The sequence below is a fragment of the Vanacampus margaritifer genome, chromosome 4 (assembly GCF_051991255.1).
Source record: "Vanacampus margaritifer isolate UIUO_Vmar chromosome 4, RoL_Vmar_1.0, whole genome shotgun sequence".
Lineage (NCBI taxonomy): Eukaryota > Metazoa > Chordata > Actinopteri > Syngnathiformes > Syngnathidae > Vanacampus > Vanacampus margaritifer.
The window spans coordinates 5,780,553-5,803,229 of NC_135435.1; the positions used below are offsets into that span (position 1 = coordinate 5,780,553).

General features: G+C 46.1%; 40 non-coding genes across 40 annotated transcripts; 19 read left to right on the forward strand and 21 right to left on the reverse strand.

Moving 5' to 3' along the window:
• The first annotated feature begins 613 nt into the window (after nucleotides 1-613).
• Nucleotides 614-686, forward strand: trnav-uac (transfer RNA valine (anticodon UAC)). The gene has a single exon. It is a non-coding gene; the product is annotated as a tRNA-Val (tRNA).
• A 725-nt stretch (nucleotides 687-1,411) lies between these two features.
• Nucleotides 1,412-1,483, reverse strand: trnad-guc (transfer RNA aspartic acid (anticodon GUC)). Its single transcript has one exon. It is a non-coding gene; the product is annotated as a tRNA-Asp (tRNA).
• Nucleotides 1,484-2,263: 780 nt separating this feature from the next.
• trnav-cac (transfer RNA valine (anticodon CAC)) lies at nucleotides 2,264-2,336 on the forward strand. Its single transcript has one exon. It is a non-coding gene; the product is annotated as a tRNA-Val (tRNA).
• Nucleotides 2,337-2,731: 395 nt separating this feature from the next.
• trnad-guc (transfer RNA aspartic acid (anticodon GUC)) lies at nucleotides 2,732-2,803 on the reverse strand. Its single transcript has one exon. It is a non-coding gene; the product is annotated as a tRNA-Asp (tRNA).
• Nucleotides 2,804-3,913: 1,110 nt separating this feature from the next.
• On the forward strand, nucleotides 3,914-3,986 carry trnav-cac (transfer RNA valine (anticodon CAC)). Its single transcript has one exon. It is a non-coding gene; the product is annotated as a tRNA-Val (tRNA).
• Nucleotides 3,987-4,243: 257 nt separating this feature from the next.
• On the forward strand, nucleotides 4,244-4,316 carry trnav-uac (transfer RNA valine (anticodon UAC)). The gene has a single exon. It is a non-coding gene; the product is annotated as a tRNA-Val (tRNA).
• A 725-nt stretch (nucleotides 4,317-5,041) lies between these two features.
• On the reverse strand, nucleotides 5,042-5,113 carry trnad-guc (transfer RNA aspartic acid (anticodon GUC)). The gene has a single exon. It is a non-coding gene; the product is annotated as a tRNA-Asp (tRNA).
• Nucleotides 5,114-5,701: 588 nt separating this feature from the next.
• trnad-guc (transfer RNA aspartic acid (anticodon GUC)) lies at nucleotides 5,702-5,773 on the reverse strand. The gene has a single exon. It is a non-coding gene; the product is annotated as a tRNA-Asp (tRNA).
• Nucleotides 5,774-6,031: 258 nt separating this feature from the next.
• trnad-guc (transfer RNA aspartic acid (anticodon GUC)) lies at nucleotides 6,032-6,103 on the reverse strand. Its single transcript has one exon. It is a non-coding gene; the product is annotated as a tRNA-Asp (tRNA).
• Nucleotides 6,104-6,552: 449 nt separating this feature from the next.
• trnav-uac (transfer RNA valine (anticodon UAC)) lies at nucleotides 6,553-6,625 on the forward strand. The gene has a single exon. It is a non-coding gene; the product is annotated as a tRNA-Val (tRNA).
• A 65-nt stretch (nucleotides 6,626-6,690) lies between these two features.
• Nucleotides 6,691-6,762, reverse strand: trnad-guc (transfer RNA aspartic acid (anticodon GUC)). Its single transcript has one exon. It is a non-coding gene; the product is annotated as a tRNA-Asp (tRNA).
• A 120-nt stretch (nucleotides 6,763-6,882) lies between these two features.
• trnav-cac (transfer RNA valine (anticodon CAC)) lies at nucleotides 6,883-6,955 on the forward strand. Its single transcript has one exon. It is a non-coding gene; the product is annotated as a tRNA-Val (tRNA).
• A 395-nt stretch (nucleotides 6,956-7,350) lies between these two features.
• trnad-guc (transfer RNA aspartic acid (anticodon GUC)) lies at nucleotides 7,351-7,422 on the reverse strand. The gene has a single exon. It is a non-coding gene; the product is annotated as a tRNA-Asp (tRNA).
• A 451-nt stretch (nucleotides 7,423-7,873) lies between these two features.
• On the forward strand, nucleotides 7,874-7,946 carry trnav-uac (transfer RNA valine (anticodon UAC)). The gene has a single exon. It is a non-coding gene; the product is annotated as a tRNA-Val (tRNA).
• A 65-nt stretch (nucleotides 7,947-8,011) lies between these two features.
• trnad-guc (transfer RNA aspartic acid (anticodon GUC)) lies at nucleotides 8,012-8,083 on the reverse strand. The gene has a single exon. It is a non-coding gene; the product is annotated as a tRNA-Asp (tRNA).
• A 781-nt stretch (nucleotides 8,084-8,864) lies between these two features.
• trnav-uac (transfer RNA valine (anticodon UAC)) lies at nucleotides 8,865-8,937 on the forward strand. Its single transcript has one exon. It is a non-coding gene; the product is annotated as a tRNA-Val (tRNA).
• A 65-nt stretch (nucleotides 8,938-9,002) lies between these two features.
• trnad-guc (transfer RNA aspartic acid (anticodon GUC)) lies at nucleotides 9,003-9,074 on the reverse strand. The gene has a single exon. It is a non-coding gene; the product is annotated as a tRNA-Asp (tRNA).
• Nucleotides 9,075-9,332: 258 nt separating this feature from the next.
• trnad-guc (transfer RNA aspartic acid (anticodon GUC)) lies at nucleotides 9,333-9,404 on the reverse strand. Its single transcript has one exon. It is a non-coding gene; the product is annotated as a tRNA-Asp (tRNA).
• A 450-nt stretch (nucleotides 9,405-9,854) lies between these two features.
• Nucleotides 9,855-9,927, forward strand: trnav-uac (transfer RNA valine (anticodon UAC)). Its single transcript has one exon. It is a non-coding gene; the product is annotated as a tRNA-Val (tRNA).
• A 257-nt stretch (nucleotides 9,928-10,184) lies between these two features.
• Nucleotides 10,185-10,257, forward strand: trnav-cac (transfer RNA valine (anticodon CAC)). Its single transcript has one exon. It is a non-coding gene; the product is annotated as a tRNA-Val (tRNA).
• A 725-nt stretch (nucleotides 10,258-10,982) lies between these two features.
• Nucleotides 10,983-11,054, reverse strand: trnad-guc (transfer RNA aspartic acid (anticodon GUC)). Its single transcript has one exon. It is a non-coding gene; the product is annotated as a tRNA-Asp (tRNA).
• A 120-nt stretch (nucleotides 11,055-11,174) lies between these two features.
• On the forward strand, nucleotides 11,175-11,247 carry trnav-cac (transfer RNA valine (anticodon CAC)). The gene has a single exon. It is a non-coding gene; the product is annotated as a tRNA-Val (tRNA).
• Nucleotides 11,248-11,504: 257 nt separating this feature from the next.
• trnav-uac (transfer RNA valine (anticodon UAC)) lies at nucleotides 11,505-11,577 on the forward strand. The gene has a single exon. It is a non-coding gene; the product is annotated as a tRNA-Val (tRNA).
• A 65-nt stretch (nucleotides 11,578-11,642) lies between these two features.
• On the reverse strand, nucleotides 11,643-11,714 carry trnad-guc (transfer RNA aspartic acid (anticodon GUC)). Its single transcript has one exon. It is a non-coding gene; the product is annotated as a tRNA-Asp (tRNA).
• Nucleotides 11,715-12,963: 1,249 nt separating this feature from the next.
• On the reverse strand, nucleotides 12,964-13,035 carry trnad-guc (transfer RNA aspartic acid (anticodon GUC)). Its single transcript has one exon. It is a non-coding gene; the product is annotated as a tRNA-Asp (tRNA).
• Nucleotides 13,036-13,293: 258 nt separating this feature from the next.
• On the reverse strand, nucleotides 13,294-13,365 carry trnad-guc (transfer RNA aspartic acid (anticodon GUC)). The gene has a single exon. It is a non-coding gene; the product is annotated as a tRNA-Asp (tRNA).
• Nucleotides 13,366-13,814: 449 nt separating this feature from the next.
• On the forward strand, nucleotides 13,815-13,887 carry trnav-aac (transfer RNA valine (anticodon AAC)). The gene has a single exon. It is a non-coding gene; the product is annotated as a tRNA-Val (tRNA).
• A 1,057-nt stretch (nucleotides 13,888-14,944) lies between these two features.
• trnad-guc (transfer RNA aspartic acid (anticodon GUC)) lies at nucleotides 14,945-15,016 on the reverse strand. Its single transcript has one exon. It is a non-coding gene; the product is annotated as a tRNA-Asp (tRNA).
• A 1,110-nt stretch (nucleotides 15,017-16,126) lies between these two features.
• On the forward strand, nucleotides 16,127-16,199 carry trnav-cac (transfer RNA valine (anticodon CAC)). Its single transcript has one exon. It is a non-coding gene; the product is annotated as a tRNA-Val (tRNA).
• Nucleotides 16,200-16,456: 257 nt separating this feature from the next.
• Nucleotides 16,457-16,529, forward strand: trnav-uac (transfer RNA valine (anticodon UAC)). Its single transcript has one exon. It is a non-coding gene; the product is annotated as a tRNA-Val (tRNA).
• A 65-nt stretch (nucleotides 16,530-16,594) lies between these two features.
• On the reverse strand, nucleotides 16,595-16,666 carry trnad-guc (transfer RNA aspartic acid (anticodon GUC)). The gene has a single exon. It is a non-coding gene; the product is annotated as a tRNA-Asp (tRNA).
• A 588-nt stretch (nucleotides 16,667-17,254) lies between these two features.
• On the reverse strand, nucleotides 17,255-17,326 carry trnad-guc (transfer RNA aspartic acid (anticodon GUC)). The gene has a single exon. It is a non-coding gene; the product is annotated as a tRNA-Asp (tRNA).
• Nucleotides 17,327-17,584: 258 nt separating this feature from the next.
• On the reverse strand, nucleotides 17,585-17,656 carry trnad-guc (transfer RNA aspartic acid (anticodon GUC)). Its single transcript has one exon. It is a non-coding gene; the product is annotated as a tRNA-Asp (tRNA).
• Nucleotides 17,657-18,105: 449 nt separating this feature from the next.
• Nucleotides 18,106-18,178, forward strand: trnav-aac (transfer RNA valine (anticodon AAC)). The gene has a single exon. It is a non-coding gene; the product is annotated as a tRNA-Val (tRNA).
• Nucleotides 18,179-19,235: 1,057 nt separating this feature from the next.
• Nucleotides 19,236-19,307, reverse strand: trnad-guc (transfer RNA aspartic acid (anticodon GUC)). Its single transcript has one exon. It is a non-coding gene; the product is annotated as a tRNA-Asp (tRNA).
• Nucleotides 19,308-19,565: 258 nt separating this feature from the next.
• On the reverse strand, nucleotides 19,566-19,637 carry trnad-guc (transfer RNA aspartic acid (anticodon GUC)). The gene has a single exon. It is a non-coding gene; the product is annotated as a tRNA-Asp (tRNA).
• A 449-nt stretch (nucleotides 19,638-20,086) lies between these two features.
• On the forward strand, nucleotides 20,087-20,159 carry trnav-aac (transfer RNA valine (anticodon AAC)). The gene has a single exon. It is a non-coding gene; the product is annotated as a tRNA-Val (tRNA).
• A 1,249-nt stretch (nucleotides 20,160-21,408) lies between these two features.
• Nucleotides 21,409-21,481, forward strand: trnav-cac (transfer RNA valine (anticodon CAC)). The gene has a single exon. It is a non-coding gene; the product is annotated as a tRNA-Val (tRNA).
• Nucleotides 21,482-21,738: 257 nt separating this feature from the next.
• trnav-uac (transfer RNA valine (anticodon UAC)) lies at nucleotides 21,739-21,811 on the forward strand. The gene has a single exon. It is a non-coding gene; the product is annotated as a tRNA-Val (tRNA).
• Nucleotides 21,812-22,536: 725 nt separating this feature from the next.
• trnad-guc (transfer RNA aspartic acid (anticodon GUC)) lies at nucleotides 22,537-22,608 on the reverse strand. The gene has a single exon. It is a non-coding gene; the product is annotated as a tRNA-Asp (tRNA).
• Between the last annotated feature and the right edge of the window lie 69 nt (nucleotides 22,609-22,677).

The window sequence follows — 22,677 nt, forward strand, 5'->3', positions numbered from 1 at the left end:
CTGGCTCGAGACCGGGTGGAAACATGACCATTTTCTTTGAATTTGTAATAAAAACTGAGCATCGAAAAGATTGTTTTCACAAATACCACCTCCCCGTCGGGGAATTCAACCCTGGTCTTCCCCGTGACAGGGGGAGATACTATCCACTATACTAACTAGGAAAGAAGGGCTGTACAACTACCTATGGGTCGGGTGTAGAGGGGAACCTGTCCTCGAAAACTGGAAAAGCCAGCCAGCTAGTTTGATTTCCGGCAGTGCTAACAAGTTTAAGTTAAGCGTGTGTTACCATAAAGTAGTGGTTATCACGTTCGCCTAACACGCGAAAGGTCCCCGGCTCGAGACCGGGTGGAAACATGACCATTTTTCTTTGTATTTGTAATAAAAAACTGAGCATCAAAAAGTTTGTTTTCACAAATACCACCTGCCCGTCGGGGGATTCAACCCCGGTCTTCCCCGTGATAGGGGAAGATACTATCCACTATACTAACGAGGAAAGAAGGGCTATACAACTACCTCCTGGTCGGGTTTAGAAGGCAACCTGTCTTTGAAAACTGGAAAAGCATGCCAGCTAGGCTGATTTTCAGCAGTGCTAACAAGTTTAAGCTCAAATTCTGTTTCCATAATGTAGTGGTTATCACGTTCGCCTTACACGCGAAAGGTCCCTGGCTCGAGACCGGGTGGAAACATGACCATTTTCTTTGTATTTGCAATGAAAACTGATCATCCAAAAGATTGTTTTCACAAACACCACCTCCCCGTCGGGGAATCGAACCCCCGTCTTCCCCGTGACAGGGGGAGATACTATCCACTATACTAACGAGGAAAGAAGGGCTATACTACTACTCCCTGGTCGGGGGTAGAGGGGAACCTGTCCTTGAAAACTGGAAAAGCCAGCCAGCTAGGCTTATTTAGAGCATTGCTAACAAGTTGAAGTTCAGAATCTGTTTCCATAGTGTAGTGGTTATCACGTTCACCTCACACGCAAAAGGTCCCTGGCTCGAGACCGGGTGGTAACATCACCATATTCTTTGTATTTGTAATAAAAACTGAGAATCGAAAAGATTGTTTTCACAAATAACACCTCCCCGTCGGGGAATTCAACCCCGGTCTTCCCCGTGACAGGGGGAGATACTATCTACTATACTAACTAGGAAAGAAGGGCTATACTACTACCTCCTGGTTGGGGGTAGAAGGGAACCTGTCCTTGAAAACTGGAAAAGCCAGCCAGCTAGGCCTATTTAGAGCATTGTTAACAAGTTTAACTTCAGATTCTGTTTCCATAGCTTAGTGGTTATCAAGTTTACCTTTCAAGAAACAGGTCCCTGGCTTGAGACCGGGTGGAAACATGACCATTTTCTTTGTATTTGCAATAAAAACTGGGCATCGAAAAGATTGTTTTCACAAAAACCACCTCCCCGTCGGGGAATCGAACCCCGGTCTTCCCCGTGACAGGGGGAGATACTATCCACTATACTAACGAGGAAAGAAGGGCAACACTACTACTCACTGGTCGGGGGTAGAGGGGAACCTGTCCTTGAAAACTGGAAAAGCCAGCCAGCTAGGCTTATTTAGAGCATTGCTAACAAGTTGAAGTTCAGAGTCTGTTTCCATAGTGTAGTGGTTATCACGTTTCCCTCACACGCGAAAGGTCCCTGGCTCGAGACCTGGTGGAAACATGACCATTTTCTTTGTATTTGTAATAAAAATTGAGCATCGAAAAGATTGTTTTCACAAATAACACCTCCCCGTCGGGGAATTCAACCCCGGTCTTCCCCGTGACAGGGGGAGATACTATCCACTATACTAACTAGGAAAGAAGGGCTATACAACTACCTCCTGGTCGGGTTTAGAAGGCAACCTGTCTTTGAAAACTGGAAAAGCCAGCCAGCTAGGCTGATTTTCAGCAGTGCTAACAAGTTTAAGCTCAAATTCTGTTTCCATAATGTAGTGGTTATTACGTTCGCCTTACACGCGAAAGGTCCCTGGCTCGAGACCGGGTGGAAACATGACCATTTTCTTTGTATTTGCAATGAAAACTGATCATCCAAAAGATTGTTTTCACAAACACCACCTCCCCGTCGGGGAATCGAACCCCCGTCTTCCCCGTGACAGGGGGAGATACTATCCACTATACTAACGAGGAAAGAAGGGCTATACTACTACTCCCTGGTTGGGGGTAGAGGGGAACCTGTCCTTGAAAACTGGAAAAGCCAGCCAGCTAGGCTTATTTAGAGCATTGCTAACAAGTTGAAGTTCAGAATCTGTTTCCATAGTGTAGTGGTTATCACGTTCGCCTCACACGCGAAAGGTCCCTGGCTCGAGACCGGGTGGTAACATCACCATTTTCTTTGTATTTGTAATAAAAACTGAGAATCGAAAAGATTGTTTTCACAAATAACACCTCCCCGTCGGGGAATTCAACCCCGGTCTTCCCCGTGACAGGGGGAGATACTATCTACTATACTAACTAGGAAAGAAGGGCTATACTACTACCTCTTGGTTGGGGGTAGAAGGGAACCTGTCCTTGAAAACTGGAAAAGCCAGCCAGCTAGGCCTATTTAGAGCATTGTTAACAAGTTTAACTTCAGATTCTGTTTCCATAGCTTAGTGGTTATCAAGTTTACCTTTCAAGAAACAGGTCCCTGGCTTGAGACCGGGTGGAAACATGACCATTTTCTTTGTATTTGCAATAAAAACTGGGCATCGAAAAGATTGTTTTCACAAAAACCACCTCCCCGTCGGGGAATCGAACCCCGGTCTTCCCCGTGACAGGGGGAGATACTATCCACTATACTAACGAGGAAAGAAGGGCAACACTACTACTCACTGGTCGGGGGTAGAGGGGAACCTGTCCTTGAAAACTGGAAAAGCCAGCCAGCTAGGCTTATTTAGAGCATTGCTAACAAGTTGAAGTTCAGAGTCTGTTTCCATAGTGTAGTGGTTATCACGTTTCCCTCACACGCGAAAGGTCCCTGGCTCGAGACCTGGTGGAAACATGACCATTTTCTTTGTATTTGTAATAAAAATTGAGCATCGAAAAGATTGTTTTCACAAATAACACCTCCCCGTCGGGGAATTCAACCCCGGTCTTCCCCGTGACAGGGGGAGATACTATCCACTATACTAACTAGGAAAGAAGGGCTATACAACTACCTATTGGTCGGGTGTAGAGGTGAACCTGTCCTCGAAAACTGGAAAAGCCAGCCAGCTAGTTTGATTTCCGGCAGTGCTAACAAGTTTAAGTTAAGTTTGTCTTTCCATAGTGTAGTGGTTATCACGTTCGCCTCACACGCGGAAGGTCCCTGGATCGAGACCGGGTGGAAACATGACCATTTTCTTTGTATTTGCAATGAAAACTGATCATCCAAAAGATTGTTTTCTCAAACACCACCTCCCCGTCAGGGAATCGAACCCCGGTCTTCCCCGTGACAGGGGAAGATACTATCCACTATACTAAGTAGGAAAGAAGGGCTATACAACTACCTCCTGGTCGGGTTTAGAAGGCAACCTGTCTTTGAAAACTGGAAAAGCCAGCCAGCTAGGCTGATTTTCAGCAGTGCTAAAAAGTTTAAGCTCAAATTCTGTTTCCATAATGTAGTGGTTATTACGTTCGCCTTACACGCGAAAGGTCCCTGGCTCGAGACCGGGTGGAAACATGACCATTTTCTTTGTATTTGCAATGAAAACTGATCATCCAAAAGATTGTTTTCACAAACACCACCTCCCCGTCGGGGAATCGAACCCCCGTCTTCCCCGTGACAGGGGGAGATACTATCCACTATACTAACGAGGAAAGAAGGGCTATACTACTACTCCCTGGTCGGGGGTAGAGGGGAACCTGTCCTTGAAAACTGGAAAAGCCAGCCAGCTAGGCTTATTTAGAGCATTGCTAACAAGTTGAAGTTCAGAATCTGTTTCCATAGTGTAGTGGTTATCACGTTTGCCTCACACGCGAAAGGTCCCTGGCTCGAGACCGGGTGGAAACATCACCATTTTCTTTGTATATGTAATAAAAACTGAGAATCGAAAAGATTGTTTTCACAAATACCACCTCCCCGTCGGGAAATTCAACCCCGGTCTTCCCCGTGACAGGGGGAGATACTATCCACTATACTAACGAGGAAAGAAGGGCTATACAACTACCTCCTGGTCGGGTGTAGAAGGCAACCTGTCTTTGAAAACTGGAAAAGCCAGCCAGCTAGGCTGATTTTCAGCAGTGCTAACAAGTTTAAGCTCAAATTCTGTTTCCATAGTGTAGTGGTTATCACGTTCCCCTTACACGCGAAAGGTCCCTGGCTCGAGACCGGGTGGAAACATGACCATTTTCTTCGTATTTGCAATGAAACCTGATCATCCAAAAGATTGTTTTCTCAAACACCACCTCCCCTTTGGGGAATCGAACCCCGGTCTTCCCCGTGACAGGGGGAGATACTATCCACTATACTAACGAGGAAAGAAGGGCTATACTACTACTCCCTGGTCGGGGGTAGAGGGGAACCTGTCCTTGAAAACTGGAAAAGCCAGCCAGCTAGGCTTATTTAGAGCATTGCTAACAAGTTGAAGTTCAGAATCTGTTTCCATAGTGTATTGGTTATCACGTTTGCCTCACACGCGAAAGGTCCCTGGCTCGAGACCGGGTGGAAACATCACCATTTTCTTTGTATTTGTAATAAAAACTGAGAATCGAAAAGATTGTTTTCACAAATAACACCTCCCCGTCGGGGAATTCAACCCCGGTCTTCCCCGTGACAGGGGGAGATACTATCTACTATATTAACTGGGAAAGAAGGGCTATACTACTACCTCCTGGTTGGGGGTAGAAGGGAACCTGTCCTTGAAAACTGGAAAAGCCAGCCAGCTAGGCCTATTTAGAGCATTGTTAACAAGTTTAACTTCAGATTCTGTTTCCATAGCTTAGTGGTTATCAAGTTTGCCTTTCAAGAAACAGGTCCCTGGCTCGAGACCGGGTGGAAACATGACCATTTTCTTTGTATTTGCAATAAAAACTGGGCATCGAAAATATTGTTTTCACAAATAACACCTCCCCGTCGGGGAATCGAACCCCGGACTTCCCCGTGACAGGGGGAGATACTATCCACTATACTAACGAGGAAAGAAGGGCTATACTACTACTCCCTGGTCGGGGGTAGAGGGGAACCTGTCCTTGAAAACTGGAAAAGCCAGCCAGCTAGGCTTATTTAGAGCATTGCTAACAAGTTGAAGTTCAGAATCTGTTTCCATAGTGTAGTGGTTATCACGTTTGCCTCACACGCAAAAGGTCCCTGGCTCGAGACGGGGTGGAAACATCACCATTTTCTTTGTATTTGTAATAAAAACTGAGAATCGAAAAGATTGTTTTCACAAATAACACCTCCCCGTCGGGGAATTCAACCCCGGTCTTCCCCGTGACAGGGGGAGATACTATCCACTATACTAACTAGGAAAGAAGGGCTATACAACTACCTATGGGTCCGGTGTAGAGGGGAACCTGTCCTCGAAAACTGGAAAAGCCAGACAGCTAGTTTGATTTCCGGCAGTGCTAACAAGTTTAAGTTAAGTTTGTCTTTCCATAGTGTAGTGGTTATCACGTTCGCCTCACACGCGGAAGGTCCCTGGATCGAGACCGGGTGGAAACATGACCATTTTCTTTGTATTTGCAATGAAAACTGATCATCCAAAAGATTGTTTTCTCAAACACCACCTCCCCGTCAGGGAATCGAACCCCGGTCTTCCCCGTGACAGGGGGAGATACTATCCACTATACTAACGAGGAAAGAAGGGCAACAATACTACTCACTGGTTGGGGGTAGAAGGGAACCTGTCCTTGAAAACTGGAAAAGCCAGCCAGCTAGGCCTATTTAGAGCATTGTTAACAAGTTTAACTTCAGATTCTGTTTCCATAGTGTAGTGGTTATCAAGTTTGCCTTTCAAGAAACAGGTCCCTGGCTCGAGACCGGGTGGAAACATGACCATTTTCTTTGTATTTGCAATAAAAACTTGGCATCGAAAAGATTGTTTTCACAAACACCACCTCCCCGTCGGGGAATCGAACCCCGGTCTTCCCCGTGACAGGGGGAGATACTATCCACTATACTAACGAGGAAAGAAGGGCTATAATACTACTCACTGGTTGGGGGTAGAGGGGAACCTGTCCTTGAAAACTGGAAAAGCCAGCCAGCTAGGCTTATTTAGAGCATTGCTAACATGTTGTAGTTAAAGTCTGTTTCCATAGTGTGGTGGTTGTCACGTTCGCCTCACACGCGAAAGGTCCCTGGCTCGAGACCGGGTGGAAACATCACCATTTTCTTTGTATTTGTAATAAAAACTGAGAATCGAAAATATTGTTTTCACAAATAACACCTACCCGTCGGGGAATTCAACCCCGGTCTTCCCCGTGACAGGGGGAGATACTATCCACTATACTAACTAGGAAAGAAGGGCTATACAACTACCTATGGGTCGGGTGTAGAAGGCAACCTGTCTTTGAAAACTGGAAAAGCCAGCCAGCTAGGCTGATTTTCAGCAGTGCTAACAAGTTTAAGCTCAAATTCTGTTTCCATAGTGTAGTGGTTATCACGTTCCCCTTACACGCGAAAGGTCCCTGGCTCGAGACCGGGTGGAAACATGACCATTTTCTTTGTATTTGCAATGAAACCTGATCATCCAAAAGATTGTTTTCTCAAACACCACCTCCCCGTCGGGGAATCGAACCCCGGTCTTCCCCGTGACAGGGGGAGATACTATCCACTATACTAACGAGGAAAGAAGGGCTATACTACTACTCCCTGGTCGGGGGTAGAGGGGAACCTGTCCTTGAAAACTGGAAAAGCCAGCCAGCTAGGCTTATTTAGAGCATTGCTAACAAGTTGAAGTTCAGAATCTGTTTCCATAGTGTAGTGGTTATCACGTTTGCCTCACAAGCGAAAGGTCCCTGGCTCGAGACCGGGTGGAAACATCACCATTTTCTTTGTATTTGTAATAAAAACTGAGAATCGAAAAGATTGTTTTCACAAATAACACCTCCCCGTCGGGGAATTCAACCCCGGTCTTCCCCGTGACAGGGGGAGATACTATCTAATATATTAACTGGGAAAGAAGGGCTATACTACTACCTCCTGGTTGGGGGTAGAAGGGAACCTGTCCTTGAAAACTGGAAAAGCCAGCCAGCTAGGCCTATTTAGAGCATTGTTAACAAGTTTAACTTCAGATTCTGTTTCCATAGCTTAGTGGTTATCAAGTTTGCCTTTCAAGAAACAGGTCCCTGGCTCGAGACCGGGTGGAAACATGACCATTTTCTTTGTATTTGCAATAAAAACTGGGCATCGAAAATATTGTTTTCACAAATAACACCTCCCCGTCGGGGAATCGAACCCCGGACTTCCCCGTGACAGGGGGAGATACTATCCACTATACTAACGAGGAAAGAAGGGTAACACTACTACTCACTGGTCGGGGGTAGAGGGGAACCTGTCCTTGAAAACTGGAAAAGCCAGCCAGCTAGGCTTATTTAGAGCATTGCTAACAAGTTGAAGTTCAGAGTCTGTTTCCATAGTGTAGTGGTTATCATGTTTCCCTCACACGCGAAATGTCCCTGGCTCGAGACCGGGTGGAAACATGACCATTTTCTTTTTATTTGTAATAAAAATTAAGCATCGAAAAGATTGTTTTCACAAATAACACCTCCCCGTCGGGGAATTCAACCCCTGGTCTTCCCCGTGACAGGGGGAGATACTATCCACTATACTAACGAGGAAAGAAGGGTTATACAACTACCTCCTGGTCGGGTGTAGAAGGCAACCTGTCTTTGAAAACTGGAAAAGCCAGCCAGCTAGGCTGATTTTCAGCAGTGCTAACAAGTTTAAGCTCAAATTCTGTTTCCATAGTGTAGTGGTTATCACGTTCGCCTTACACGCGAAAGGTCCCTGGCTCGAGACCGGGTGGAAACATGACCATTTTCTTTGTATTTGCAATGAAAACTGATCATCCAAAAGATTGTTTTCTCAAACACCACCTCCCCGTCGGGGAATCGAACCCCGGTCTTCCCCGTGACAGGGGGAGATACTATCCACTATACTAACGAGGAAAGAAGGGCTATACTACTACTCCCTGGTCGGGGGTAGAGGGGAACCTGTCCTTGAAAACTGGAAAAGCCAGCCAGCTAGGCTTATTTAGAGCATTGCTAACAAGTTGAAGTTCAGAATCTGTTTCCATAGTGTAGTGGTTATCACGTTTCCCTCACACGCGGAAGGTACCTGGCTCGAGACCTGGTGGAAACATGACCATTTTCTTTGTATTTGTAATAAAAATTGAGCATCGAAAAGATTGTTTTCACAAATAACACCTCCCCGTCGGGGAATTCAACCCCGGTCTTCCCCGTGACAGGGGGAGATACTATCCACTATACTAACTAGGAAAGAAGGGCTTTTCAACTACCTCCTGGTTGGGTGTAGAGGGGAACCTGTCCTCGAAAACTGGAAAAGCCAGCCAGCTAGTTTGATTTCTGGCAGTGCTAACAAGTTTAAGTTAAGTTTGCCTTTCCATAGTGGAGTGGTTATCACGTTTGCCTCACACGCGAAAGGTCCCTGGCTTGAGACCGGGTGGAAACATCACCATTTTTCTTTGTATTTGTAATAAAAACTGAGCATCGAAAAGTTTGTTTTCACGAATACCACCTCCCCGTCGGGGAATTCAACCCCGGTCTTCCCCGTGACAGGGGGAGATACTATCCACTATACTAACTAGGAAAGAAGGGCTATACAACTACCTATGGGTCGGGTGTAGAAGGCAACCTGTCTTTGAAAACTGGAAAAGCCAGCCAGCTAGGCTGATTTTCAGCAGTGCTAACAAGTTTAAGCTCAAATTCTGTTTCCATAGTGTAGTGGTTATCACGTTCCCCTTACACGTGAAAGGTCCCTGGCTCGAGACCGGGTGGAAACATGACCATTTTCTTTGTATTTGCAATGAAACCTGATCATCCAAAAGATTGTTTTCTCAAACACCACCTCCCCGTCGGGGAATCGAACCCCGGTCTTCCCCGTGACAGGGGAAAATACTATCCACTATACTAACGAGGAAAGAAGGGCTATACTACTACTCCCTGGTCGGGGCTAGAGGGGAACCTGTCCTTGAAAACTGGAAAAGCCAGCCAGCTAGGCTTATTTAGAGCATTGCTAACAAGTTTAACTTCAGATTCTGTTTCCATAGCTTAGTGGTTATCAAGTTTGCCTTTCAAGAAACAGGTCCCTGGCTCGAGACCGGGTGGAAACATGACCATTTTCTTTGTATTTGCAATAAAAACTGGGCATCGAAAATATTGTTTTCACAAATAACACCTCCCCGTCGGGGAATCGAACCCCGGACTTCCCCGTGACAGGGGGAGATACTATCCACTATACTAACGAGGAAAGAAGGGTAACACTACTACTCACTGGTCGGGGGTAGAGGGGAACCTGTCCTTGAAAACTGGAAAAGCCAGCCAGCTAGGCTTATTTAGAGCATTGCTAACAAGTTGAAGTTCAGAGTCTGTTTCCATAGTGTAGTGGTTATCATGTTTCCCTCACACGCGAAATGTCCCTGGCTCGAGACCGGGTGGAAACATGACCATTTTCTTTTTATTTGTAATAAAAATTAAGCATCGAAAAGATTGTTTTCACAAATAACACCTCCCCGTCGGGGAATTCAACCCCGGTCTTCTCCGTGACAGGGGGAGATACTATCCACTATACTAACGAGGAAAGAAGGGCTATACAACTACCTCCTGGTCGGGTGTAGAAGGCAACCTGTCTTTGAAAACTGGAAAAGCCAGCCAGCTAGGCTGATTTTCAGCAGTGCTAACAAGTTTAAGCTCAAATTCTGTTTCCATAGTGTAGTGGTTATCACGTTCGCCTTACACGCGAAAGGTCCCTGGCTCGAGACCGGGTGGAAACATGACCATTTTCTTTGTATTTGCAATGAAAACTGATCATCCAAAAGATTGTTTTCTCAAACACCACCTCCCCGTCGGGGAATCGAACCCTGGTCTTCCCCGTGACAGGGGTAGATACTATCCACTATACTAACGAGGAAAGAAGGGCTATACTACTACTCCCTGGTTGGGGGTAGAGGGGAACCTGTCCTTGAAAACTGGAAAAGCCAGCCAGCTAGGCTTATTTAGAGCATTGCTAACAAGTTGAAGTTCAGAATCTGTTTCCATAGTGTAGTGGTTATCACGTTCGCCTCACACGCGAAAGGTCCCTGGCTCGAGACCGGGTGGAAACATCACCATTTTCTTTGTATTTGTAATAAAAACTGAGAATCGAAAAGATTGTTTTCACAAATAACACCGCCCCGTCGGGGAATTCATCTCCGGTCTTCCCCGTGACAGGGGGAGATACTATCCACTATACTAACTAGGAAAGAAGGGCTATACAACTACCTATGGGTCCGGTGTAGAGGGGAACCTGTCCTCGAAAACTGGAAAAGCCAGACAGCTAGTTTGATTTCCGGCAGTGCTAACAAGTTTAAGTTAAGTTTGTCTTTCCATAGTGTAGTGGTTATCACGTTCGCCTCACACGCGGAAGGTCCCTGGATCGAGACCGGGTGGAAACATGACCATTTTCTTTGTATTTGCAATGAAAACTGATCATCCAAAAGATTGTTTTCTCAAACACCACCTCCCCGTCAGGGAATCGAACCCCGGTCTTCTCCGTGACAGGGGAAGATACTATCCACTATACTAACTAGGAAAGAAGGGCTATACAACTACCTCCTGGTCGGGTTTAGAAGGCAACCTGTCTTTGAAAACTGGAAAAGCCAGCCAGCTAGGCTGATTTTCAGCAGTGCTAACAAGTTTAAGCTCAAATTCTGTTTCCAGAGTGTAGTGGTTATCACGTTCCCCTTACACGCGAAAGGTCCCTGGCTCGAGACCGGGTGGAAACATGACCATTTTCTTTGTATTTGCAATGAAACCTGATCATCCAAAAGATTGTTTTCTCAAACACCACCTCCCCGTCGGGGAATCGAACCCCGGTCTTCCCCGTGACAGGGGAAAATACTATCCACTATACTAACGAGGAAAGAAGGGCTATACTACTACTCCCTGGTCGGGGCTAGAGGGGAACCTGTCCTTGAAAACTGGAAAAGCCAGCCAGCTAGGCTTATTTAGAGCATTGCTAACAAGTTGAAGTTCAGAATCTGTTTCCATAGTGTAGTGGTTATCACGTTTGCCTCACACGCGAAAGGTCCCTGGCTCGAGACCGGGTGGAAACATCACCATTTTCTTTGTATTTGTAATAAAAACTGAGAATCGAAAAGATTGTTTTCACAAATAACACCTCCCCGTCGGGGAATTCAACCCCGGTCTTCCCCGTGACAGGGGGAGATACTATCTACTATATTAACTGGGAAAGAAGGGCTATACTACTACCTCCTGGTTGGGGGTAGAAGGGAACCTGTCCTTGAAAACTGGAAAAGCCAGCCAGCTAGGCTGATTTTCAGCAGTGCTAACAAGTTTAAGCTCAAATTCTGTTTCCATAGTGTAGTGGTTATCACGTTCGCCTTACACGCGAAAGGTCCCTGGCTCGAGACCGGGTGGAAACATGACCATTTTCTTTGTATTTGCAATGAAAACTGATCATCCAAAAGATTGTTTTCTCAAACACCACCTCCCCGTCGGGGAATCGAACCCCGGTCTTCCCCGTGACAGGGGGAGATACTATCCACTATACTAACGAGGAAAGAAGGGCTATACTACTACTCCCTGGTCGGGGGTAGAGGGGAACCTGTCCTTGAAAACTGGAAAAGCCAGCCAGCTAGGCTTATTTAGAGCATTGCTAACAAGTTGAAGTTCAGAATCTGTTTCCATAGTGTAGTGGTTATCACGTTTCCCTCACACGCGGAAGGTACCTGGCTCGAGACCTGGTGGAAACATGACCATTTTCTTTGTATTTGTAATAAAAATTGAGCATCGAAAAGATTGTTTTCACAAATAACACCTCCCCGTCGGGGAATTAAACCCCGGTCTTCCCCGTGACAGGGGGAGATACTATCCACTATACTAACTAGGAAAGAAGGGCTTTTCAACTACCTCCTGGTTGGGTGTAGAGGGGAACCTGTCCTCGAAAACTGGAAAAGCCAGCCAGCTAGTTTGATTTCTGGCAGTGCTAACAAGTTTAAGTTAAGTTTGCCTTTCCATAGTGGAGTGGTTATCACGTTTGCCTCACACGCGAAAGGTCCCTGGCTTGAGACCGGGTGGAAACATCACCATTTTTCTTTGTATTTGTAATAAAAACTGAGCATCGAAAAGTTTGTTTTCACGAATACCACCTCCCCGTCGGGGAATTCAACCCCGGTCTTCCCCGTGACAGGGGGAGATACTATCCACTATACTAACTAGGAAAGAAGGGCTATACAACTACCTCCTGGTTGGGGGTAGAGGGGAACCTGTCCTCGAAAACTGGAAAAGCCAGCCAGCTAGGCTGATTTAGAATATTGCTATCAAGGTGAAGTTCAGAGTCTGTTTCCATAGTGTAGTGGTTATCACGTTCGCTTCACATGCGAAATGTCCCTGGCTCGAGACGGGGTGGAAACATCACCATTTTCTTTGTATTTGTAATAAAAACTGAGAATCGAAAAGATTGTTTTCACAAATAACACCTCCCCGTCGGGGAATTCAACCCCGGTCTTCCCCGTGACAGGGGGAGATACTATCCACTATACTAACTAGGAAAGAAGGGCTATACAACTACCTATGGGTCCGGTGTAGAGGGGAACCTGTCCTCCAAAACTGGAAAAGCCAGACAGCTAGTTTGATTTCCGGCAGTGCTAACAAGATTAAGTTAAGTTTGTCTTTCCATAGTGTAGTGGTTATCACGTTCGCCTCACACGCGGAAGGTCCCTGGATCGAGACCGGGTGGAAACATGACCATTTTCTTTGTATTTGCAATGAAAACTGATCATCCAAAAGATTGTTTTCTCAAACACCACCTCCCCGTCAGGGAATCGAACCCCGGTCTTCCCCGTGACAGGGGGAGATACTATCCACTATACTAACGAGGAAAGAAGGGCAACACTACTACTCACTGGTTGGGGGTAGAAGGGAACCTGTCCTTGAAAACTGGAAAAGCCAGCCAGCTAGGCCTATTTAGAGCATTGTTAACAAGTTTAACTTCAGATTCTGTTTCCATAGTGTAGTGGTTATCAAGTTTGCCTTTCAAGAAACAGGTCCCTGGCTCGAGACCGGGTGGAAACATGACCATTTTCTTTGTATTTGCAATAAAAACTTGGCATCGAAAAGATTGTTTTCACAAACACCACCTCCCCGTCGGGGAATCGAACCCCGGTCTTCCCCGTGACAGGGGGAGATACTATCCACTATACTAACGAGGAAAGAAGGGCTATAATACTACTCACTGGTTGGGGGTAGAGGGGAACCTGTCCTTGAAAACTGGAAAAGCCAGCCAGCTAGGCTTATTTAGAGCATTGCTAACATGTTGTAGTTAAAGTCTGTTTCCATAGTGTGGTGGTTGTCAAGTTCGCTTCACATGTGAAAGGTCCCTGGCTCGAGACCGGGTGGAAACATGACCATTTTCTTTGAATTTGTAATAAAAACTGAGCATCGAAAAGATTGTTTTCACAAATACCACCTCCCCGTCGGGGAATTCAACCCTGGTCTTCCCCGTGACTGGGGGAGATACTATCCACTATACTAACTAGGAAAGAAGGGCTGTACAACTACCTATGGGTCGGGTGTAGAGGGGAACCTGTCCTCGAAAACTGGAAAAGCCAGCCAGCTAGTTTGATTTCCGGCAGTGCTAACAAGTTTAAGTTAAGCGTGTGTTACCATAGTGTAGTGGTTATCACGTTCGCCTAACACGCGAAAGGTCCCCGGCTCGAGACCGGGTGGAAACATGACCATTTTTCTTTGTATTTGTAATAAAAAACTGAGCATCAAAAAGTTTGTTTTCACAAATACCACCTGCCCGTCGGGGGATTCAACCCCGGTCTTCCCCGTGATAGGGGAAGATACTATCCACTATACTAACGAGGAAAGAAGGGCTATACAACTACCTCCTGGTCGGGTTTAGAAGGCAACCTGTCTTTGAAAACTGGAAAAGCATGCCAGCTAGGCTGATTTTCAGCAGTGCTAACAAGTTTAAGCTCAAATTCTGTTTCCATAATGTAGTGGTTATCACGTTCGCCTTACACGCGAAAGGTCCCTGGCTCGAGACCGGGTGAAAACATGACCATTTTCTTTGTATTTGCAATGAAAACTGATCATCCAAAAGATTGTTTTCACAAACACCACCTCCCCGTCGGGGAATCGAACCCCTGTCTTCCCCGTGACAGGGGGAGATACTATCCACTATACTAACGAGGAAAGAAGGGCTATACTACTACTCCCTGGTCGGGGGTAGAGGGGAACCTGTCCTTGAAAACTGGAAAAGCCAGCCAGCTAGGCTTATTTAGAGCATTGCTAACAAGTTGAAGTTCAGAATCTGTTTCCATAGTGTAGTGGTTATCACGTTCGCCTCACACGCAAAAGGTCCCTGGCTCGAGACCGGGTGGTAACATCACCATTTTCTTTGTATTTGTAATAAAAACTGAGAATCGAAAAGATTGTTTTCACAAATAACACCTCCCCGTCGGGGAATTCAACCCCGGTCTTCCCCGTGACAGGGGGAGATACTATCTACTATACTAACTAGGAAAGAAGGGCTATACTACTACCTCCTGGTTGGGGGTAGAAGGGAACCTGTCCTTGAAAACTGGAAAAGCCAGCCAGCTAGGCCTATTTAGAGCATTGTTAACAAGTTTAACTTCAGATTCTGTTTCCATAGCTTAGTGGTTATCAAGTTTACCTTTCAAGAAACAGGTCCCTGGCTTGAGACCGGGTGGAAACATGACCATTTTCTTTGTATTTGCAATAAAAACTGGGCATCGAAAAGGTTGTTTTCACAAAAACCACCTCCCCGTCAGGGAATCGAACCCCGGTCTTCCCCGTGACAGGGGGAGATACTATCCACTATACTAACGAGGAAAGAAGGGCAACACTACTACTCACTGGTCGGGGGTAGAGGGGAACCTGTCCTTGAAAACTGGAAAAGCCAGCCAGCTAGGCTTATTTAGAGCATTGCTAACAAGTTGAAGTTCAGAGTCTGTTTCCATAGTGTAGTGGTTATCACGTTTCCCTCACACGCGAAAGGTCCCTGGCTCGAGACCTGGTGGAAACATGACCATTTTCTTTGTATTTGTAATAAAAATTGAGCATCGAAAAGATTGTTTTCACAAATAACACCTCCCCGTCGGGGAATTCAACCCCGGTCTTCCCCGTGACAGGGGGAGATACTATCCACTATACTAACTAGGAAAGAAGGGCTATACAACTACCTATTGGTCGGGTGTAGAGGTGAACCTGTCCTCGAAAACTGGAAAAGCCAGCCAGCTAGTTTGATTTCCGGCAGTGCTAACAAGTTTAAGTTAAGTTTGTCTTTCCATAGTGTAGTGGTTATCACGTTCGCCTCACACGCGGAAGGTCCCTGGATCGAGACCGGGTGGAAACATGACCATTTTCTTTGTATTTGCAATGAAAACTGATCATCCAAAAGATTGTTTTCTAAAACACCACCTCCCCGTCAGGGAATCGAACCCCGGTCTTCCCCGTGACAGGGGAAGATACTATCCACTATACTAACTAGGAAAGAAGGGCTATACAACTACCTCCTGGTCGGGTTTAGAAGGCAACCTGTCTTTGAAAACTGGAAAAGCCAGCCAGCTAGGCTGATTTTCAGCAGTGCTAACAAGTTTAAGCTCAAATTCTGTTTCCATAATGTAGTGGTTATTACGTTCGCCTTACACGCGAAAGGTCCCTGGCTCGAGACCGGGTGGAAACATGACCATTTTCTTTGTATTTGCAATGAAAACTGATCATCCAAAAGATTGTTTTCACAAACACCACCTCCCCGTCGGGGAATCGAACCCCCGTCTTCCCCGTGACAGGGGGAGATACTATCCACTATACTAACGAGGAAAGAAGGGCTATACTACTACTCCCTGGTCGGGGGTAGAGGGGAACCTGTCCTTGAAAACTGGAAAAGCCAGCCAGCTAGGCTTATTTAGAGCATTGCTAACAAGTTGAAGTTCAGAATCTGTTTCCATAGTGTAGTGGTTATCATGTTTGCCTCACACGCGAAAGGTCCCTGGCTCGAGACCGGGTGGAAACATCACCATTTTCTTTGTATATGTAATAAAAACTGAGAATCGAAAAGATTGTTTTCACAAATACCACCTCCCCGTCGGGAAATTCAACCCCGGTCTTCCCCGTGACAGGGGGAGATACTATCCACTATACTAACGAGGAAAGAAGGGCTATACAACTACCTCCTGGTCGGGTGTAGAAGGCAACCTGTCTTTGAAAACTGGAAAAGCCAGCCAGCTAGGCTGATTTTCAGCAGTGCTAGCAAGTTTAAGCTCAAATTCTGTTTCCATAGTGTAGTGGTTATCACGTTCCCCTTACACGCGAAAGGTCCCTGGCTCGAGACCGGGTGGAAACATGACCATTTTCTTCGTATTTGCAATGAAAACTAATCATCCAAAAGTTTGTTTTCTCAAACACCACCTCCCCGTCGGGGAATCGAACCCCGGTCTTCCCCGTGACAGGGGGAGATACTATCCACTATACTAACGAGGAAAGAAGGGCTATACTACTACTCCCTGGTCGGGGGTAGAGGGGAACCTGTCCTTGAAAACTGGAAAAGCCAGCCAGCTAGGCTTATTTAGAGCATTGCTAACAAGTTGAAGTTCAGAATCTGTTTCCATAGTGTAGTGGTTATCACGTTTGCCTCACACGCGAAAGGTCCCTGGCTCGAGACGGGGTGGAAACATCACCATTTTCTTTGTATTTGTAATAAAAACTGAGAATCGAAAAGATTGTTTTCACAAATAACACCTCCCCGTCGGGGAATTCAACCCCGGTCTTCCCCGTGACAGGGGGAGATACTATCCACTATACTAACTAGGAAAGAAGGGCTATACAACTACCTATGGGTCCGGTGTAGAGGGGAACCTGTCCTCCAAAACTGGAAAAGCCAGACAGCTAGTTTGATTTCCGGCAGTGCTAACAAGATTAAGTTAAGTTTGTCTTTCCATAGTGTAGTGGTTATCACGTTCGCCTCACACGCGGAAGGTCCCTGGATCGAGACCGGGTGGAAACATGACCATTTTCTTTGTATTTGCAATGAAAACTGATCATCCAAAAGATTGTTTTCTCAAACACCACCTCCCCGTCAGGGAATCGAACCCCGGTCTTCCCCGTGACAGGGGGAGATACTATCCACTATACTAACGAGGAAAGAAGGGCAACACTACTACTCACTGGTTGGGGGTAGAAGGGAACCTGTCCTTGAAAACTGGAAAAGCCAGCCAGCTAGGCCTATTTAGAGCATTGTTAACAAGTTTAACTTCAGATTCTGTTTCCATAGTGTAGTGGTTATCAAGTTTGCCTTTCAAGAAACAGGTCCCTGGCTCGAGACCGGGTGGAAACATGACCATTTTCTTTGTATTTGCAATAAAAACTTGGCATCGAAAAGATTGTTTTCACAAACACCACCTCCCCGTCGGGGAATCGAACCCCGGTCTTCCCCGTGACAGGGGGAGATACTATCCACTATACTAACGAGGAAAGAAGGGCTATAATACTACTCACTGGTTGGGGGTAGAGGGGAACCTGTCCTTGAAAACTGGAAAAGCCAGCCAGCTAGGCTTATTTAGAGCATTGCTAACATGTTGTAGTTAAAGTCTGTTTCCATAGTGTGGTGGTTGTCAAGTTCGCTTCACATGTGAAAGGTCCCTGGCTCGAGACCGGGTGGAAACATGACCATTTTCTTTGAATTTGTAATAAAAACTGAGCATCGAAAAGATTGTTTTCACAAATACCACCTCCCCGTCGGGGAATTCAACCCTGGTCTTCCCCGTGACAGGGGGAGATACTATCCACTATACTAACTAGGAAAGAAGGGCTGTACAACTACCTATGGGTCGGGTGTAGAGGGGAACCTGTCCTCGAAAACTGGAAAAGCCAGCCAGCTAGTTTGATTTCCGGCAGTGCTAACAAGTTTAAGTTAAGCGTGTGTTACCATAGTGTAGTGGTTATCACGTTCGCCTAACACGCGAAAGGTCCCCGGCTCGAGACCGGGTGGAAACATGACCATTTTTCTTTGTATTTGTAATAAAAAACTGAGCATCAAAAAGTTTGTTTTCACAAATACCACCTGCCCGTCGGGGGATTCAACCCCGGTCTTCCCCGTGATAGGGGAAGATACTATCCACTATACTAACGAGGTAAGAAGGGCTATACAACTACCTCCTGGTCGGGTTTAGAAGGCAACCTGTCTTTGAAAACTGGAAAAGCATGCCAGCTAGGCTGATTTTCAGCAGTGCTAACAAGTTTAAGCTCAAATTCTGTTTCCATAATGTAGTGGTTATCACGTTCGCCTTACACGCGAAAGGTCCCTGGCTCGAGACCGGGTGGAAAGATGACCATTTTCTTTGTATTTGCAATGAAAACTGATCATCCAAAAGATTGTTTTCACAAACACCACCTCCCCGTCGGGGAATCGAACCCCCGTCTTCCCCGTGACAGGGGGAGATACTATCCACTATACTAACGAGGAAAGAAGGGCTATACTACTACTCCCTGGTCGGGGGTAGAGGGGAACCTGTCCTTGAAAACTGGAAAAGCCAGCCAGCTAGGCTTATTTAGAGCATTGCTAACAAGTTGACGTTCAGAATCTGTTTCCATAGTGTAGTGGTTATCACGTTTGCCTCACACGCGAAAGGTCCCTGGCTCGAGACGGGGTGGAAACATCACCATTTTCTTTGTATTTGTAATAAAAACTGAGAATCGAAAAGATTGTTTTCACAAATAACACCTCCCCGTCGGGGAATTCAACCCCGGTCTTCCCCGTGACAGGGGGAGATACTATCCACTATACTAACTAGGAAAGAAGGGCTATACAACTACCTATGGGTCCGGTGTAGAGGGGAACCTGTCCTCCAAAACTGGAAAAGCCAGACAGCTAGTTTGATTTCCGGCAGTGCTAACAAGATTAAGTTAAGTTTGTCTTTCCATAGTGTAGTGGTTATCACGTTCGCCTCACACGCGGAAGGTCCCTGGATCGAGACCGGGTGGAAACATGACCATTTTCTTTGTATTTGCAATGAAAACTGATCATCCAAAAGATTGTTTTCTCAAACACCACCTCCCCGTCAGGGAATCGAACCCCGGTCTTCCCCGTGACAGGGGGAGATACTATCCACTATACTAACGAGGAAAGAAGGGCAACACTACTACTCACTGGTTGGGGGTAGAAGGGAACCTGTCCTTGAAAACTGGAAAAGCCAGCCAGCTAGGCCTATTTAGAGCATTGTTAACAAGTTTAACTTCAGATTCTGTTTCCATAGTGTAGTGGTTATCAAGTTTGCCTTTCAAGAAACAGGTCCCTGGCTCGAGACCGGGTGGAAACATGACCATTTTCTTTGTATTTGCAATAAAAACTTGGCATCGAAAAGATTGTTTTCACAAACACCACCTCCCCGTCGGGGAATCGAACCCCGGTCTTCCCCGTGACAGGGGGAGATACTATCCACTATACTAACGAGGAAAGAAGGGCTATAATACTACTCACTGGTTGGGGGTAGAGGGGAACCTGTCCTTGAAAACTGGAAAAGCCAGCCAGCTAGGCTTATTTAGAGCATTGCTAACATGTTGTAGTTAAAGTCTGTTTCCATAGTGTGGTGGTTGTCAAGTTCGCTTCACATGTGAAAGGTCCCTGGCTCGAGACCGGGTGGAAACATGACCATTTTCTTTGAATTTGTAATAAAAACTGAGCATCGAAAAGATTGTTTTCACAAATACCACCTCCCCGTCGGGGAATTCAACCCTGGTCTTCCCCGTGACAGGGGGAGATACTATCCACTATACTAACTAGGAAAGAAGGGCTGTACAACTACCTATGGGTCGGGTGTAGAGGGGAACCTGTCCTCGAAAACTGGAAAAGCCAGCCAGCTAGTTTGATTTCCGGCAGTGCTAACAAGTTTAAGTTAAGCGTGTGTTACCATAGTGTAGTGGTTATCACGTTCGCCTAACACGCGAAAGGTCCCCGGCTCGAGACCGGGTGGAAACATGACCATTTTTCTTTGTATTTGTAATAAAAAACTGAGCATCAAAAAGTTTGTTTTCACAAATACCACCTGCCCGTCGGGGGATTCAACCCCGGTCTTCCCCGTGATAGGGGAAGATACTATCCACTATACTAACGAGGTAAGAAGGGCTATACAACTACCTCCTGGTCGGGTTTAGAAGGCAACCTGTCTTTGAAAACTGGAAAAGCATGCCAGCTAGGCTGATTTTCAGCAGTGCTAACAAGTTTAAGCTCAAATTCTGTTTCCATAATGTAGTGGTTATCACGTTCGCCTTACACGCGAAAGGTCCCTGGCTCGAGACCGGGTGGAAAGATGACCATTTTCTTTGTATTTGCAATGAAAACTGATCATCCAAAAGATTGTTTTCACAAACACCACCTCCCCGTCGGGGAATCGAACCCCCGTCTTCCCCGTGACAGGGGGAGATACTATCCACTATACTAACGAGGAAAGAAGGGCTATACTACTACTCCCTGGTCGGGGGTAGAGGGGAACCTGTCCTTGAAAACTGGAAAAGCCAGCCAGCTAGGCTTATTTAGAGCATTGCTAACAAGTTGACGTTCAGAATCTGTTTCCATAGTGTAGTGGTTATCACGTTCGCCTCACACGCAAAAGGTCCCTGCCTCGAGACCGGGTGGTAACATCACCATTTTCTTTGTATTTGTAATAAAAACTGAGAATCGAAAAGATTGTTTTCACAAATAACACCTCCCCGTCGGGGAATTCAACCCCGGTCTTCCCCGTGACAGGGGAAGATACTATCCACTATACTAACTAGGAAAGAAGGGCTATACAACTACCTCCTGGTCGGGTTTAGAAGGCAACCTGTCTTTGAAAACTGGAAAAGCCAGCCAGCTAGGCTGATTTTCAGCAGTGCTAACAAGTTTAAGCTCAAATTCTGTTTCCATAATGTAGTGGTTATTACGTTCGCCTTACACGCGAAAGGTCCCTGGCTCGAGACCGGGTGGAAACATGACCATTTTCTTTGTATTTGCAATGAAAACTGATCATCCAAAAGATTGTTTTCACAAACACCACCTCCCCGTCGGGGAATCGAACCCCCGTCTTCCCCGTGACAGGGGGAGATACTATCCACTATACTAACGAGGAAAGAAGGGCTATACTACTACTCCCTGGTCGGGGGTAGAGGGGAACCTGTCCTTGAAAACTGGAAAAGCCAGCCAGCTAGGCTTATTTAGAGCATTGCTAACAAGTTGAAGTTCAGAATCTGTTTCCATAGTGTAGTGGTTATCACGTTTGCCTCACACGCGAAAGGTCCCTGGCTCGAGACCGGGTGGAAACATCACCATTTTCTTTGTATATGTAATAAAAACTGAGAATCGAAAAGATTGTTTTCACAAATACCACCTCCCCGTCGGGAAATTCAACCCCGGTCTTCCCCGTGACAGGGGGAGATACTATCCACTATACTAACGAGGAAAGAAGGGCTATACAACTACCTCCTGGTCGGGTGTAGAAGGCAACCTGTCTTTGAAAACTGGAAAAGCCAGCCAGCTAGGCTGATTTTCAGCAGTGCTAACAAGTTTAAGCTCAAATTCTGTTTCCATAGTGTAGTGGTTATCACGTTCCCCTTACACGCGAAAGGTCCCTGGCTCGAGACCGGGTGGAAACATGACCATTTTCTTCGTATTTGCAATGAAACCTGATCATCCAAAAGATTGTTTTCTCAAACACCACCTCCCCTTTGGGGAATCGAACCCCGGTCTTCCCCGTGACAGGGGGAGATACTATCCACTATACTAACGAGGAAAGAAGGGCTATACTACTACTCCCTGGTCGGGGGTAGAGGGGAACCTGTCCTTGAAAACTGGAAAAGCCAGCCAGCTAGGCTTATTTAGAGCATTGCTAACAAGTTGAATTTCAGAATCTGTTTCCATAGTGTATTGGTTATCACGTTTGCCTCACACGCGAAAGGTCCCTGGCTCGAGACCGGGTGGAAACATCACCATTTTCTTTGTATTTGTAATAAAAACTGAGAATCGAAAAGATTGTTTTCACAAATAACACCTCCCCGTCGGGGAATTCAACCCCGGTCTTCCCCGTGACAGGGGGAGATACTATCTACTATATTAACTGGGAAAGAAGGGCTATACTACTACCTCCTGGTTGGGGGTAGAAGGGAACCTGTCCTTGAAAACTGGAAAAGCCAGCCAGCTAGGCCTATTTAGAGCATTGTTAACAAGTTTAACTTCAGATTCTGTTTCCATAGCTTAGTGGTTATCAAGTTTGCCTTTCAAGAAACAGGTCCCTGGCTCGAGACCGGGTGGAAACATGACCATTTTCTTTGTATTTGCAATAAAAACTGGGCATCGAAAATATTGTTTTCACAAATAACACCTCCCCGTCGGGGAATCGAACCCCGGACTTCCCCGTGACAGGGGGAGATACTATCCACTATACTAACGAGGAAAGAAGGGCTATACTACTACTCCCTGGTCGGGGGTAGAGGGGAACCTGTCCTTGAAAACTGGAAAAGCC